General features: G+C 37.5%; 1 protein-coding gene across 1 annotated transcript in view; it reads right to left on the bottom strand.

Moving 5' to 3' along the window:
- PCGF5 (polycomb group ring finger 5) overlaps window positions 1-18,052 on the bottom strand; it is a 73,407-nt gene that overhangs the window by 45,973 nt on the left and 9,382 nt on the right. The window contains exon 2 of the mRNA XM_074830911.1: window positions 12,865-12,982. The gene's annotated coding sequence lies outside the window, so the exon portion shown is untranslated. The remainder of the gene's footprint in view (window positions 1-12,864; window positions 12,983-18,052) is intronic.

Raw genomic sequence — 18,052 nt, 5'->3', positions numbered from 1 at the left:
TATAAAATCATGTCCTTCAGACTCCGCCTGCATGTAAACAGCATATTCTGGGTTGATGTGCATTTAATCAGATTGAGTATAAAATCAACCAAAAGCTGTGAGACTATGTTTACCATCCCTGTATCTTGAGCTTCCTTTTTGTAATGCTTGGAAGTCTGGGTTCAGGTGCTAATAAGATCACGTGGCTTTTAGCTGAATAGGCTATGGCAGTTTGGACTCTCTCTTTTTAGGCTCTGGACAGAGCAGGGCTGAGTCCCTCCCAGAACAAAGAATATACACAGTCCTGCTTTTAAAAAGCTGTATTGTCTGCAGAAGTTCATTCTCACATTACTAATTTTTCCAGTCTCATCAACTAGAGAAGATCATGAACTACTTTGCTAGAAAATTCTGTAGGAAGAAAATGGTGATAAGAAATGTAGGTAATACGCGGGGAGATTACATGCTTTTGAGTCTAAGAAATCAGTTCTTAAGCACACCAGTACAGGCAAAGCCCTTCTAGAGATGCAGTTGTTTGAATAAAACAAAATAATGTCTGTTTGGGTCCTTAAATATCTAATGGCACTTACTGGAAAGGTCTGACAAATGCTCAAATTGGATCATTCTATTAAGATTCTTGCTTTATATTTAGAAAAACAGATCCTTATTTCCTCTTCAAAAAGCTGTGATTTAGCAATCACATTCTTGCTAAATTCACTACATTCTCCTGCAGGGGTATCTATACTTAAATGGCAAGTGGACTATGTTTAAATTTCATATTTAGGCCATGATTCTATAAACTGATTCAAGCTTCACTATGCAAGTCTACAGTCCAGCTGATTAAAGTTGGTGACTATTCACTTGTATCGAGCTTACTAAGTCCATGCAGCAGTGTATGTATATATGTAACAGTCACCTCCTTATATTTTATAAAGGTGTATAAAATCAGCAGAGAGCAATCATCATTCTTTACTATTGTTTCATACCTTGCTGCTATTTCTAATCTGGATTGCAAGAGTTCCAAATCCTATAGTCACCACCAAACACTAAGAGATTCTAAGAGATGAGATTTATCTCAGATATAATAAGTCAGCTTGAGATTGCCAGCTGTCTTTTTTTTTTTTTACAGTAACAACACATACATATATTAAAAAAAAACAAACCAAAAAAACCCCCAAACCTTTCACTTTCAAAATTTTTCACAATTGGTAATGAATTGAGCTGTCTGTTAAATACATTTCAAGAACATTTGTCTAAAGTAAATGATAAACCATGATAAAGATATCATACAATATCTGAACTTTCTACATTACTACAACCTGTATACACTTTGCTGAGTTTTTTTAGTTGAGACTGTTTTCTTCAACACTGTGATAAGTTTAGGTTCTAGAGGCTTAAAGCTAGAAGGTTTCACCTATCAATTTACTTGGCAAATCTCACTACATTCCCTAATCTAATAGCCTTGGTAGGCTTTTAAGAATAAAAGGCGTAATACTCTTAAAATAATTTCCCTTTATCACAAATGCATAGATGGGAATATGAATTTTTGACAAGGTATTTGGCTTACGGGAACTTGTTGATACATATAACACATAGCCTGCTCCTATCATCATCATGCTGTCTATTTAATAATTCACATTTAAATACAAGACCTCAGTTGCCACAGCTCAGTAGGAATAAAATTAAGGAGATTTACATTTTCCTGCTGAGAAATCTGGAATGCTGTCTACTGTTTTATCCTTGTGTCTTTTAAACTTGTCAGAAACACTGGTGCCATCATAACCTTCCATGTCAGGAACTAAAATATGTATTTTGGGGCTATGTCTTCCACTAAGCAGCAACTTACCAAAATCATGAGAGAAACCATTTGTAACAAAATACAACAAAAAGAGATACCTTCAAACACAGACTGCAAATGTACACTTTTATCTCATATATTTTAAATCTGTTGTACAAATTTCTTCACTGTATCTGTTTTTCTCCACATTTGTACCAGTGAAGCAAATTCCCTCCCCCCCCTTTTTTTAAAAAAATACCAGTGAATAGTGTAAAAAATGCAAGAACAGTTGAAAACCCTCAAGGTGAGGTATTGAAACTGCTTCTTTGTAATCCTAATGAATTAATGAATCCTAATGAACTAATGAATTTTAGTACAGAGAGAACCAATAATATTCCTGAAAATTACAATTTTTGGTACAATTAACGTGGTGCTGGCAAAATCACATAACAAAGATTGTTATAAAGAAGAAAAATGGGAAGTATACTGTTTTCCTGTATATAGATTACATACAGTCACTTTTTTGATGAAGGAAAAAGTAGTTCCATAGTTTGTCTGGAGTCTAGAAACACCTGTGCAAATCTTTAGAAACATAATTTTTACTTAGTAACAAGGTCAATACTATTAATTTTAGAGCAAACATTCTCACTATGAACATGACCTCTCAGTGATGTCATTGTCCAAACCACTGTCACTGATGTAAACAGGAGCCAATTTAAATAGTACTTAGTGCCCAAAGAATAATAAACTTGTAACCACTTACAAGAATACTGTAATTTATTTAGCATTAAGATCCCTACTTCTTTGATAAGTGTCTCTTCTTGAAAGCTACAGAATACAGTAACATTAATCAGACAAGATGCAAATATTGACAATAAAGAGTGAAAGGCAACTGCTACTCTACCACATAATTTTCTCCCTCCGTTAATGATTTTATCATACAAAGTGCTGAAGAGCCACTAAGATGATTAAGGGATTGGAGCATCTGTCATATGAGAAAAGGCTGAGAGAACTGAGGTTGTTTAGCCTCACTCAGGGGGGTTCTTATCAATGTGTATAAATACCTGATGGGGGAAGTAAATAAGAAAGAGAAAGGGACTTCTATTGTCCAGTGATGGGACAAGAGGCAGTGGACACAAATTGAAACATGGGAAATCCCATTTAAACATAAGGGAATAAAATCCACTGTGAGGGTTGACAAAAGCTGAAATTGTGCTTGGTGAGGCTGTGGAATCTCCATCCTTGGCAATTTCTCTGGTTGACCCTGCTTTGAATAGAGGGACTGGACTAGACAAATGGACAATGAGGTGGATGGAAAACTGGCTGAACTGCCAGTCTCAAAGGTTATTATCAGCAACGTAAAGTCCAGCTGAAGGTAAGTCACTACTGGAGTACCCCAAGGGTTGATAGTGGGGCCAGTGCTGCTTAACATCATCACTAATTACCTGGTGATGGAACAGAGTACATACTCAACAATTTTTCAGATGATGCAAAACTGAGAGTAGTTCATACACCAGTGTGCCACCACTCACAGGGACCACAAAAGGCTTGAGAAATGGGCCTACTGGAGTCTCACAAAGTTCAACAAAGGGAAATGCAAAGACTTGTACTTGCAAGGAATAGCCCCCATATGAGTCCATGCTGGGGACTGATGGGCTTGAAAGCAGGTTTGCAGAAGAGGACCTGGGTGTCCTGGTGGACATGAGCCAGCAATGCAACCTTGCAGTAAAGAAGTCCAACAACCACCTGAGCTGCATTATGAAGAGTATTACCAGCAGGTCAAGAGAGGTGGTGAGACACATCCAGAATTCTGCGTCCAGGTGTGGATTCCCCAGTAAGAGAGACATGGACATACTGGAGCAAATTTAGTGAAGCGCCACAAAGATGACTGGGGGATTGACATCTATCACACGAGGACAGACTGAGGGAGATGGAAGAGTTTAGCCTGCAGGAAAGAAAGCTCAGGGGAGATCTTATCATTGTCTATAAATTCTTGATGGAGGATGGAAGGAGGAATAAAGAACACTGAGCAGGAGTCCCAGTGAAGGACAAGAGGCAATGGACACACATTAAAACACAGGAAATTCTATCTAAACATCAGAAAAAAAAGATTTTATTGTGAGGTTGGTTGAACACTGGAATTATTTGCCCAGACAGGCTGCGGAGTCTCCATCCTCAAAGATTTTCAAAACCCAGCCGGATAAGGTCCTGAGCAACCTGCTCTAGTTGACCCTGCTTTAAGCAGGGGTGCTAGAATAGATGACCTTCAGGTATTCTTTCCAACCTCAGTGATTCTGGGATCCTGTGAAATACTAACCAGAATTACTCAATAGGTTTGGAATATGCTCACTACATCCAGTTCTAGCTACCTGTGAACAGAAAGTGTTAGCAATTCCTGTTGAATCTGAACTGTATTAGAGGTGTATTTCATGGTGAATGCTGGGGTGTTGTCTCACAGCCATGACATTGATCCCTTGTGAGTGTGCAGCATGGGTACTAGGGATACACCCAAGCATGCACTGACTCTATCACCTCCTTGTCTTCATTATCCTATGGAATCCACTGTGGTGAGCACCATAATGTAAACTAAACAAAAGCTGCTTCATTTTCCTAAAAATCATTGCAGATCAGTATATTACACAGCAGCTTTGTGTCCATTCCCATTTGCTCCATGACATGTCTAAAAACTTTAAATAATGGAGAGGCTACTGTACATGCTAAATAATTTAAGGACATATTTACCATTACAGTAAGCTTTCTGGAATAGTGCATAACAGCAAAATACACAGTCCTTCTTCCCCTTCATTCAAGTTTTTCCCTTTCTCTTGTCCCTTCTGCATTCCTCCGCTTCTATGGGTTGCTGCATTTCTTAAGAGGCACCAAATTTTAACTCAAAATCTGATGAATAAATTTACCTGTTCGCTTCCAGAAAAATAATTGTTTTTTCAATATATTACAGCTTTGGGGTAGATGTGTTACTCCATGTCGCTTACATAACTGGAGTCTAAATCCTTCTTGAAGAGGAAAACTCATCAATCTCAAACTGCAGAGTATGTCCTTCCATAGCATAGAAGTCTACTCAATCAATTAAGTTTTATATTCAGTGCACTACTCATCTTTTGAACACCCGTAGCCCAATTGTCACAGAGGAGAACAGAATTTCAGAAGTGGGCAATTCATGCAGGACATGGGCTCTCTGTTAGAGGTTGTTCAGGACCAGAATGAGGGTAACTACATTTAGGGTCTGGGCTATGTATTACCACTATCCAGCCCTAAGGAAATCTGTGCAAATCTCTACTGACTCAAGCTTTAATTATGTTTATTTCTTGCTTTTCGTAAAGCACCAAGGAAATCATATTTCTTCGGAATTCTGGGGCAACTGTCAACTAGTATTGCCCAACAAAACACCTTTGTTGAGTGAAGCAGCCACAGAGGCATGCCTTCTGGTCTTCTGTGGGTAAAGAACCTGTGTATCATGGGGCAGGGAGGGCCCAAGGGAAGATGGAAAAAGCTTGCTTCTACAGGGGAATAAATCAGAAGAAAATCTAAAGGTTGACTGCAAAATTTAGTAAAGGAGTAAAACAAAAGCTGATCAAAATAAAACAAATTTTTTGAAAGGAAAAAGCATATCTACTCTTTAATCGAGCTAACTCCAGTAATTATGGAAGTGAACATACAGAATGTACATCAGCCACAAGGGTCCAGGGCAAGCTGGGTCCCATTTACTGAAACACCTAACACTATTTTCATTGCTATTTAACAAAGCTGGCTAGATTACACTTAGTGCAAATATATCCATTCAGCTAATACACCTTCAGCTGCAGTGGAAACACACCCTTTGAGAGTCCATCTGGTCTAAAGAGTCTCCAATCTAAACAGTGTGAAGAAAATGATGTACTACTGAGCCTGTTTTACACAGAGTAAAATATTTCTAGCTGATTTCCTAATAAATTTCTGATGTCAGCCACACACAGAGACATGACTGCCTAGGAATTAAACTTCCAACTCTCAAATTCCAATACAATGTGTTAATCACATTATTCTTCATCTGAATGTTCATTTGACATACATTTAAACCAAAAACCTAGTGTCTGAGGTGAGAGACTTTATTTTGAAAAAAATAGCCATATTGAACACTTAACGTACATACTGCCTTCATATTGCTATTGATACTAGCTCCTGAAAATAATCAAGATATCTGCAGTTAATTATAGAACAGGATTGGTAAGGAATTAAAAGGTAAGTTGAAATTTTTCAGCATATGGAGCCAAGCGTAAGATTTTGCAAGCTAAAATATTTGAAGATAAAAAGATGGATTCTTTAGAATTTAATACCTTATATAGTATGTGTCTGTGTATTTATAGATATATAATTTTATACACTTGCAAAATGGGAGTGAAACAGAACATTGTGTTTTAATTGCATTTTTGCATTCAGTTTTAAGCAACAGTAAATGACCACTTGAGATGACAAAGAATCAGACCCATCAACTCATCTTTCTTTTTCATATTAACAAACATCTCATGAATGTGAATATCACTGTTTACACAGTCTAATCCCACGCAATACCACCATGATTTCCTGAAACAAGTTATTTTTATGTCTCTGTGATGTAATTAAATGTACTTTTACTTCTGCTGTGATGAAGAGGTTGTTGGTTAATACACATCTAGTACTGATAGACTGTTTTACAGCTACACATTCATTATTAAAAAGGAAATAAAAATGCAGTTATGCTCATTTCTAAAGCAACAGTTAATATTAACAATCACTGAAACAGAAATACTGTCTCACTTTATATTTCTAATTAACTGAAAGTATTTTTGCTTGCAAATAGAAGAATGTTATTACAGATTCAAGCACACTCACGTATTATACTCTGCATCGAGGTTTAAAGATAACATCTCCATCACTGCACTCTTTGCAGCATGGTTAGAAGTATACTTGTAAACTACTCTTATTCCACACATGCACAAGTACCACAATCTCCCAGTAACTAGGAGGGAAGATGTCAAATAAAGGATACCACCAGTGTCCACAGTGCATTCTAACTCTTGTAAGCATTCCTATGTGAGAAAATTTCACCACTACATTATCTAACAAAAAATGTGCTGGAAGCATGTGGACACTATTAAGAACTGAAGTGGTCGTCTGGTCTACGGCTCTATTACACCTCTTAGTCTTGAAGCCACAAAGATTGCATTATAATCCCATGGATGTTTCATTATTTTTGGTTAGGTTGTGATGGCCACTGCACAGGCAGAAATTGTTCATATGAAAATGCCAAATTTCCATTATTTTTTCTAGTCCCTTCCTCACACCTTCCAAACCCAGGATGGTTAGATACTATAAGTACCTTCTACTCTGTCTAAAGTACTTCCATACTTTATAAGCATTCAAGCAAACTCTTTACTTCACAGTGGAGTCAGTGACTCATTTCACTAATGATATGTGAGCAGAGATGAGGAAAGAATAAGGTTTTCATGCAATATTTAAACATTTTTATGGAAAGAAAACTGTTCACATGAGGAATGCTAGACTGCTTACATCCCTACAGACTCCATGTCAACAAAAATAACAGCAACCTTTTTGCTCTGTTCCCAAAACAGCACTGCTAGTAAACCTGCAAAACTCTCAGTAGATTCCAGCAAAAATTTCAGTTTCACTAGAGACTAATGCCAAATATGATCTTTCAGATCTCATTTCTCTACAAAAGGAATGCATTATGTTAGACAGGAGTAGGTGGAAACATCAGACATTTAGGCAAAACATTGAAAAGACTCTTGCACAAGAAAATAAACACTCCAGTTTGAGAAAGTTGAGCATTATGCAATGCACGCAACTATATAAATAGTCTGTTTTCTGCAGTAAAAGGAATGAAACAGAATACTTACTGACCTAAGTACAAATTTGTGTCCAAAACAAACCTGAATTCTTATTTTTCAAGTCATTCAAGTCTTGAGAAACTTCAGTGGGACACACTGCTTAAATATGTACCTTGAATATCTTTGATGTGTGGATTCCCTTCTCAGTCTGAGATAGAAATATTTATTATCTCCCACACCATGAGAAGTATGAAATGTGTTCAAGAGCAGTAAGGATATCCATAAAAGACTGTCTTCTTCCTTCCTCACAAATACTTTGTTACTCAGATGCTATCTATAGCTTTTCGTAGTTTAAGTCTCAAATGCTTCCTAGGTCATTCTGCTAAGTAACTGCACTGGGCCTGGCTACCATAGAGTTAACTTTCTTCATAGCAGCTCATATGGTGCTGTGTTTTAGATCTGTGACCAAAACAATGCTGATAACACACTACTGTGCTGAATAGTATTTGCAGAGCATCAAGGCTTTCTCTCTTTCTCACTACCCACCACAACGAAGACCGGGGTGTGCACAATAGGTTGTGAGAGGACACAACCAGGCAGATGACCTGAACTAACCAAAGGAATATTCCATGCCATATAATGGGCCATATAAAGAGGGAGGTTTGGGGAGGTTAGCTGTCTTTTGCTTGGGGACTGTCTGGGCATCAGTCTGTCTGTGGGAGGTGGAAAGTGATTGCCTTTGCCACACTTGTTTTGATTTTTTTCCTTTCTCTCATCTTCCATTTGTAAACTTTTTTATCTTGACTCCCAAGTTTTCTTGTTTTCACTCCTCCTCTGTCCCACAGGAGGCTGGAGGGGTCAGTGAACAAGCAGCCTGTGGTGCTTAGCTGCCTACTGGGGTTAACCCACAAAAAAAAAATAAACGACATTATTAGTAATGTCCAGCCTTTCTGTTGTGTTGTCCAGTGATGTGTGAGTAGGTGTCGAGGGTTTATGCACACTTGTGACATGACTAAGCCTGTATTTGTGTTACAACCAGATGTATGCTGTCCCATTTCTCCATGGCCAGATACAGATGTGCATTGTATGACATGACCAACACCTCTGCGCAGTGGAAAGAATGTGGGAATGGGCTGGGTGCCAGATGAACTACTTACCCAGAGAGTATCCAGCTCAGTCTGTGGTTTGCCTATAGGTCAATCAGCTATAAGAGAATAATTTTGTGTAATACTATACATTGATTAGGTGTTGTCAACATAAACACTTTCAACATACTTGCCCCAAAATAAACAAAAAAAAAATCTACCAAAGCATGGCCATCTACTGCACATGCTTCTCTCCTTGGGGACATAATATGTTAAAAGCATGTGACAGATGTTAGGCACATTGTTTAATACACTGCTGGAAGATGTTTCATTTATATGGCAATAAACACAGTGTAAGAAGCCATACAGAATAATGACACGATCTCATAACAGATAAACATTTATATCAAGATACTGACTTTTTTTTTTAGAATGGGAATATACTAGATACAAATGATAGTATTTTTGGGTGCCATCTCACTGTTACTTGTTACTTTTACTGCATTCATAGTAAAGCACCATTTCTATTACCTAATATTCTTAATGTCCTCTCACTGAGCAAGAAAATGCTGTATTACATCAAAAATAAAAAACCTCTTGGCTGTAAATTTTCATACAGAAATTTTATGGATAAAACAGAAATCAAAATGCATGGGCTGCAAGTTAGAAGTTGTTGCAAGCTATTTTCCCTATTGACTTTAGGGGGATTTGAACCTGTGGCTTTAGGCTCTTAAAATAAACACCGCATCACTGTCACATGTATGAAAAATGCTATGAACACTGAAGTGTACTGCAGAACTAGTGTAATCTACTTGTTATAGCAAACTGAGTATCTCTTACAGGGGCTTAAAGATAACTGTACATCTGAGGCAAAGCTCTTTCTTGCACACCACTGGAATATAGTACGAAGATGACTTAAAGAATGTGGTAATTAACACAGATATTTATCAGCTATAACAAAATACTTATTTTCTAGCAGCAGTATGAAAAAATCTGCCAAAATGAAGAGAAGCAGCCTGAAACATAAGAATCCTAACTTTTTAGGATTCCTAAGTATCTATTAGTTCTGCTTACACAACATACACCCTTGTGTTACCTTAGGGAAGCTAGGGCATACGCTTCCACACAATATTTATTTTCTCCAACTTTATTATTTGTAAAATAAATATGAGACATTCACTCAAGTCTGGCTTTCTTCTTTCAGACAGAACTCTTCTGGAACGCTGATCTTGGACCATTCTGCACCTTAGCTAGTTCGCTTTTATCAGTTGTTAAAACAACACATCTTTTCTACGTTTATTTTTAAAGAACATAAAAATATAAATGGAGAAGGGTTTAATACAGAACAAATAGGGAACAGTATTTTTACAGAAAACCAAATGGCCAAGCAAGTATCTAACCTACTTTGAGACCAACATGTTATACAAATACAGTACATAGCTCCCTTGTATCCAAGGGCTATCTTTTGCAGAGCTACAGGGCTAGATGTTGCTTTACTTTCCATATACTTTTTGAATATTACCCACCACAAAGAAAGACAAAAGGTCATTTAAAATTTAAATAGCCAGGTATTTTACAAGGGACCCTGTCATGTCTTTATAAAATGCTGACAAACCACACTAGATATGCTGTTCTTAAAAACGTCTCATCTGTCTAATAGCATCCTACCGCCTTCTTGATATATATGTCCTGTTCTGCTTTTACTGAATTAGTAATCTGAATTCTGGTGGATTTCAGGTAATCGCATGCAGAACATTCTCTGCCAGGGCTGTGTATAATTAAACATCCAAATGTTACAGTAATGACTGACTGACAACCTTTACTGTAATACATATTAAGTGAAAAAAGACCACTGTGATCATCTAGTCTGAGCTGCATTAAAAAAACCACAAACCATAGGGCTTGTATTAATTCCCACCTGAAGTTCAACAGATTACTCTGACTAAATCATCCTTCTTAATTTTCAAGATTACCAGCACTGAAGAACCAACCACAATCATTAGTAAAAAAAAAAAAAAAATGTTAATAATAAAAAACCCTTAATTGCAGTGTGAATTAGTCTGGTTTTTATTACCTCATTTGCTAAACTGCAATAATTTGATTTTCTTTTAATCTGCAAGACTAAACTATCTGGTTTTGAGTATCAGTTACTTTATCTCAAATGTTTCCATTTACTTTACCAAAGATAATAGTAAGGTATGGCTTGATTATGGGCTGGAAGTGCCACCTTAGCTTTACTTTTACTAAGATGTGCCTCCAGTCTTTCATGATAAAGCATGTGTCCCAAGTCCTGTTGTCATTCCTTTATGTCTGCAATTGCCAGATCCAAGTTCAGTATTTGAGTAGTGATCACAGCATTAATAACCACAGAAGAACTGCTTGATATTCCCCTTGCCCATTCATCCAAGACTACCTTCATTCTTTTGTCTCCTCTTGACACTGGCAGCTGATTATACCATGACCCTTCAAAATTCTTTTAGAAGTCTGTGCTTTGTGAGGGAAGAATAAGGCACTCTGTATATAGAACCTACAAATAGTTTCTACATAGTGATTTCTCTTTTGCTATTTATCCTATTCTTCTATTTTATTATCTCAGATCTTCAAGAGATCTGGAATATGCTCATGGAAGTGTATGAAACTATTTGAATTCATCTAATGCCAGGGAGCTTAATTACATTTATATGGAATATACCAATTTTAGAATTACCCCCACGGGTTTTTTCCTGCTGTTCCCCTCATGAACACCTAAACACCACGTACTTATTTTTGCAGTTTCAAGCGAAGAAAGAGTTGGTACGATATGAATGCCTAGCCCCCCCTATATTCATTCTTTGGCTTCCATCTCCTTTGTGATGTTTTTTTGATTCACAGTTAAGCTACTCTAGTCTAACATTTGAATCAAATATCTACTGTAGGGAAATCACAATTATATTAAGAATACTGCCAAATTATATCTCTATTTAATTTCTGCTGATGCACTCATCCTTATTCAAGATTTTGTGTCATCTAGTTAAACTTTTGTAATGAGTTTCTCCTCTCTCTGCTCCCTGTCCTTTCTTCTGGTCGCCCTGAACATAGAACTAACAAACTTCTAGCTGCAGCATTTTATACCAGCTGAAGCCAATACTTAGCAACAGTGAGACCATAACTTGAAATTCAGTTCAGTGGGTGCTAAATGGGTGTTTTTATATAAGAGCACCTAGGATATGGGCCTAGAAAACATACATGGCGACCTTCCAGTCTTCTGTCTTGCACTTACAAAGAGAAAGCTTTTGAAATTTTATCAGTAATCCTATCTACATAAAACTAAAAATAATCAAGCCATTTCTCTAGGATTAGGTGACTGATTCTAGCCAGTCAACCTGTAATGCAAGTATACCTGGTTTTAGCCTGACGAGCTTTCACACAGCCAAATTCTAGAAATAATTACTCATCAAAAAAATGCAAATTTAATGCTACAGAAATGAAAAAAAGAGCAATTAAGGTTTTCTAAATTTAAATAAGCTTTCTTGGGTTTTAAACATAAACTGACTTCAAGGAAAAGACTTTTTTGCTGCATGCAAATTCACAGGTCTAAATTCAGAATTTCTACAAGTATAAAGGATTCAAATTGTGGCCCCTTAAATTATCAGAAATGCTTGCCAGTGCCTTTTCAGTGGAAATATGGAGTCAGAAATAGACCAAGGTATTCTCAGTGTGAATACTGATACAGCGTTATTTAAATGCGTGGAAGATTTCAACATCTTCAGTATTAAGAAAACGAATTGCCTTTTGACTTCATATTGTGGAGATGGAAGTATGCATCTCAATAGTATTTACATATGTTTTTTTCCTTCTGATATCTTAAGGAGGGAAAAAATTATACTCAAAATATTTTTAACAGTGGCAAAAAAATCTAGTACTAGAAAGTTGTCCAGACTTTTTGGCTAGTTTTCATACAAACAAGTTTTCTTGTATGTAAGACACTTCAACATTTGGATAAAGCATGAAAAGTATCTTTGTCGATACAATGTACAACAGAGTAGGAACTAGGCTAGTCTGAACCTATTTAAATATAGTTTTTCTGGTAAGAAGTGATCCTTGCCTGGCCAACACAGATTCAGTGGAACTATTTTACATGCTATACTCTATACTAAGTGAGGTTTGTCCTCCAGAACAGACAGTGACCTAAATTCCAAGGAAAATATTTCGAATTTCATACCAGGACTTGTACTCTAGATTCTTCTCCTCAATCCTTCTGTGATTTCTTTTCAGTGTATGCAAGTTTCTTCTTATTCTGAAATTTATCTTCTACCTGGAGTTTCAACCAGTTCCTTGTGCTTGTGAGATAAGCGGGAACATGCAAAGAAAGAAAAAAAAAGGAGACAATGAAAAAATAAAGCTTGCTAATTCAGAAACAGAAGTGTTGCAGAGAAAAGCACAAGCATGAGACCTAAAAACCAAAAGATTGCAAACATATGTTTTACATAGACAGCAACTCCAGCCCCCCAACTGAAAATATTTAGCACCTACTTGCTCACAGGAAAACAACCTTGAAAAAGACTCGTAGTGGTTAAGTCCGGTAGTCTCCTGTGCAGGTAATTGCAATGCAGCTCACTCCTTCAGGGACCTCCTAACTATGATGGTATTTCAACTGGTATCCCACAAAGATCTGATCCACTGCCTTTCCTCTAGAGAAAGTACAGCCTGAACATCTCCTCCTGCATCTGTGCATGGTCCAAAAAAAAAAAAAAAAGTACAAGCTGCTAAAGCAACTATTCTATCACAGTTCTCCTTCTATATTAGTAGCACTCAAAAAAGTTTTGGAGCTCCTGCTCTACGCTCTGTTTCCAGGTATACTACACTGATTCATTTTGGAACATGGTGAGACAAAAGCAGCAACTGCACAGTCAGCAGCTGGATTTCCCTGCTCTGTTTAGCTATATAGCTTATATGGAATCACTGCTTTCCTGTATTTGGTCTAGGTCCAGGGACTGCTGCAATACAGGGCTGGTGACTTCCAAGTGTTGCTCATGATAACATGGTAAAATGAGCAGTGATGGAGTATCAGGTTTTTTAGCCACTATTTAAAACCTGTGCAGCCCCCAAGATACATAGAAATGAGTGACTAAAAGGAAAAGTTACTATAGTTTAGCAGCTAAATTAACATATGGGACGTAATGTAACACTTCATGTAACACATGTAACAAGTCAGACATCTGCCTGAATAATCACAATCATTACCACCAACATTTTACCACTCACTTTTAGAGAAATACCACACTAAGTTGTCTGATCTACTCTGACCTACAAAGAGCTCCTGCAGCACAAGCTCCTGAGACATCTATCAATACAGGATGCTCAGCAACGTTTAGCTTTTCTTACTGGTAGGAAAGCACAGGAATCAACATTTAACTGTCAATTGCCACTTTCAAGGAATATGTAGGTTTATTGCTGTGAACAAGGTAAATCTCACCCACTCCAATAAGCAGGATCAATAACATCTCACTCACTGAGGTGTAAAAGAAAAGAAGGTTCTGCATTGTCCAGGTTTAAGTATTCTGGGCTTCTCTCTATTATTCTACAGTTATACTAGTTCTTTCCTAAACTCTGCCTGTCTCTTCCCACAAATACTGTATTCAGAACTCATCTATAAGATCACTGTCACAGCTTCCTAAAAACCAGTTTGTTTGTTTTAATAAAGTATTTTTAATGAATCTTGTTTGTTTTAATGACAAGAAAAGTTGCAAGCTGAGTCTACTAGAAGTGAGATATGTCTGTGTTGTAAACTGACTATAAACCATATTCTGGTGTTACCATGGCACTGAGCCACAGCTAATATACTCTGTCTTCATATTACACTAACCATAGGCAGATATCTTCTCAGTTTCTTCAAGCTCAGGCAGCAGGAGCTTACATCTGCTTAAAATCACATAGATGTGCCCCAATGCATATTTAGATTAAGTAATAAAATAGTGCCTTTGTACCTCCAAGCAGCACACCCAAGTACGTTATGGAAAAATATACCTGTATGACTAGTGCCTCTCCCCAAACCCAATTTGTCTATTACATTCCTTTGTCTAAATACACAACCTTTAGGCAAAACCAATCTCATAAATCTCCATGAAACCAAACACAACAGAACTCCATATCTAGATGGGCCTTCTGAGATCACTATAACTTCAGTAAAATTACAGACTCCAAAAGAGTTGAAGAAAAAAATCTGTGCCTTCACGTATGTGAACTGTAACACTGGTTTTAATACTATGAATGCATATTTCCTACCAAACAACCTAGTATAAAAGGCAGTTATGCTTTTTTTTTATTTTACTGCCAGGTGGTTGATACCACACACACACACACACCCACTCATTCCTCTAGTATTTCAGTGCTCCCCAAATAGTAAAAAAAGTATCTTCTCCACAACCTATTCAACAAGACAACACTGCCAGCCATAAATTACAGGTACAGAAACAGGAGACATAGAAGTCGACGTCCAAACTGTCCCAAGTACTCTTTAGTTCCATACACCTGATGTAAGTTTTAAGGTTCAATTTTTTAGGACACTCACGACTCTTAACAGTAAACAGCTCAGTTTCGCATGATTTTAGTTGTATTGGTGATGTCAGAACACTGGCAAATTTGGCTAAGTGTGTCTTGCAACTGTTACAAATTGAATGGCCATCTGTGAACCGCTGACCTATATTACCTACCCAGCATAGAATAGTCATTTAGCATCCAAGATAGGCAGAAACTTGTCCTCCAAGGCAGCATTCAACTCCCCTAAACTGAGACCATTCTTTGTCTTCCTGAATTCCTCTGCGTCCATTCTACACGCTGCTGCAGACAACTCCTACTGTTAAATACCCAAACTCTTTACAACTGTGCAGTGAATAAGGGGATGCTGGGGAGAAAGCCATTTAAGAACAGAATTGAAGAGCACTACAATGGATAAATTATGGTCACACCAACAGCCTAAAATAAGAAATGTCTTAATATTTTAGCCCTTTAGCCTTAAACCAGCTAGATTAGAATAGTCTAATTTTTACACTTAACCATGCCCAAAATACAGGAATTTTACTGCAGTCAGTATGACTCCGTGCAGTGTGAGTTGTCAGGAGCTTGACTTCTGCACCCGCCAAACAAACCTCATGTGTATGAATAAACAGAAGCAATACCCAACGAGCAACCACCGAAGGAAAGAGACGTTCTCTTCCTGTTGTTCTCTCTGCTATTTGCTGATAGCAGAGGAAATAAAAGGCTTAGGAAGTATGCTCTCTACTGCTTTTGCATGCCCTACTCCTCCCCTGAGAAGGAGACCCTTCCAGACAGATCGTTCAACATCCACCTCCACATTTCCCTGTGTCTAGACCCTCCTAATGGTTTTCTAACTTCCTTTACCCTCTGATACCTGGAAACAGAAGCCACTTGCAATTCTCACTCCTCTGCAGAGCAGTCACCTCTTCTTTGTCCTTTATGGTATCCATGCCCCTAACAGAAAAAGCAGAGCTAATCTCCTCCTTTTTAATACTTGTATTGGAGTCCACATTGGGATTCAAGAAGGAACAATGACAGGGAAAATTATAGTCAACTCCTTGGCTGCAGATGCTGTCTTTGGAAAATGTCACTACCAAAATCTCACCAGCCTCTTCTATGAACATATACAAACTTAGGGGTTTTTTTTCAAAGGCTTATACTTAGATCAAACACTGTTCTATTTTCACAAGAACAGGAAAAAATACATTCATAATACAAGGGCAATAATTCAGCCAAATCTGAATTCCTGGCTCAATGAAAAGGTTACAAAAATTTGATTAACTGGGCAAGATGACAACTTTCCCCTAATGTTGTTCTTGGAATTATTTAGTAACTGACAATTTTATAAGCAGGTCTATGGTAACTTAACTACAGTAAGTACAAGCAGTACCTGTGGTTAGGCTTTCCTCTATCTACAGGCATATTCAATATTGGCATAAAGTCAAATGGATCAACTGAAGTTTAAATTACAGCAGTTTTCATCAGCTAAGGCTAAAGTTCTAAATTATTTCTATTTTTACGGATTCTACCTTGAATTCATGAGACCCAAGACACTTCCTTTGAAAACATACAGTAAAAATGACATGGTAAGCAGCTGTCATCACTGGCAGGAAATTTCTTTTCAGTCAGCACATTACCTGTCGATGTTATCACATATTACCCCCCCAAAAAGATGGAAACAGTAAACCCAAAGGCCCAATGTTGAGCAGATCTTTGCAAATATTCTTTATGTATCAGAGGTGCTTGAGAAATCTAGGTATAGGACAGCTAGATGGGGGAAGCCAGAAGCGTTCTGCACTGCCAAGAAAAGAGTCAGATGCAGAGTTTGCACCTAGTAGTCCAGGACCAGAGAACATCAAACTTGCTCCAGCAGCTCATGTCCATGTGACCCAAACCCATTTGTAGTGCAGCAGCCTAATAAGTATCTAAGAAAGGAAGACCAGAGATTACCTTAAATAAATATTAAAGGACTGCTTTCTTAATGTACACTGTTCTATTCATGCTGTTCTTTTGTCAGTGTAATTACATGAGTATTAGCAAGACCTCTAAGTGCCAGAATGAATTCCATGAGAATGTTTTTCATCAGAAGATTCCACCTCTCACTTCTCAGTCCTGATCACCAAGTCAAACCTAGAAACAAGAATTCATAGATCTTCTAGATATCAAAAATGATAGACTTACTCAAGATACTGCCTCTACTGCATGATGACACTGCAGCTAAAGCTTTCAGTGTTCTGGTGGTAATGACCTGTGTTCTTTTTGATCATGACGGAGCACTCCTTACAATTTCTCCCTATACTAATATCCCCTTTGTTTTGCAGGTGATAACCACACTTTTCCCTCAAATTAGCTATTTGATTGACATAATTACAATAAACTCAAAACAACTATTCCCAACTTGTCCTAAATCTACAGTTAACTGAACAGCAGAGCTGATCTAATGGACTGGTTGTATCAAAAAAAGGGAAATACCATTCTCAGCTTGTTGATCTATCTGTAAGTCCATTTAACACACTAGCCCAGCAGAAAACTTGTTTTTATTAGTTTCTTGTTGGGCTAGTTAAACTTAATTTATTTGGGGATTTAACAACTGCCAGGGCTCAGACAGCATAAAGGATAGTAGCAGCACTTCCCTTGTTAAATAGCAGTGCCTACAGATGTCTTCTGAAACTACACCCTTAGTTCAAGGTTTGCTGCTACTATTTGAGACCTGAAGAAGGGCTTGTATGCCCAAGAGTTTGTGTGGTTTTCCCTATTTTATTAGTTAATGTAATAAGAGCTATTATACCTTAAGAATCCAGATGTTATAGAAAAGCTCCCCTCTTACAAGTTTGTCACTGGTTTCATCCAGCTTCACACTGAATTCACTGGAA

Source organism: Strix aluco, chromosome 7 (genome assembly GCF_031877795.1).
Source record: "Strix aluco isolate bStrAlu1 chromosome 7, bStrAlu1.hap1, whole genome shotgun sequence".
NCBI classification, from domain to species: Eukaryota; Metazoa; Chordata; class Aves; order Strigiformes; family Strigidae; genus Strix; species Strix aluco.
Note: the sequence above shows the minus strand (reverse complement) of the source record. Positions and strands in the feature narration are given on the sequence as shown.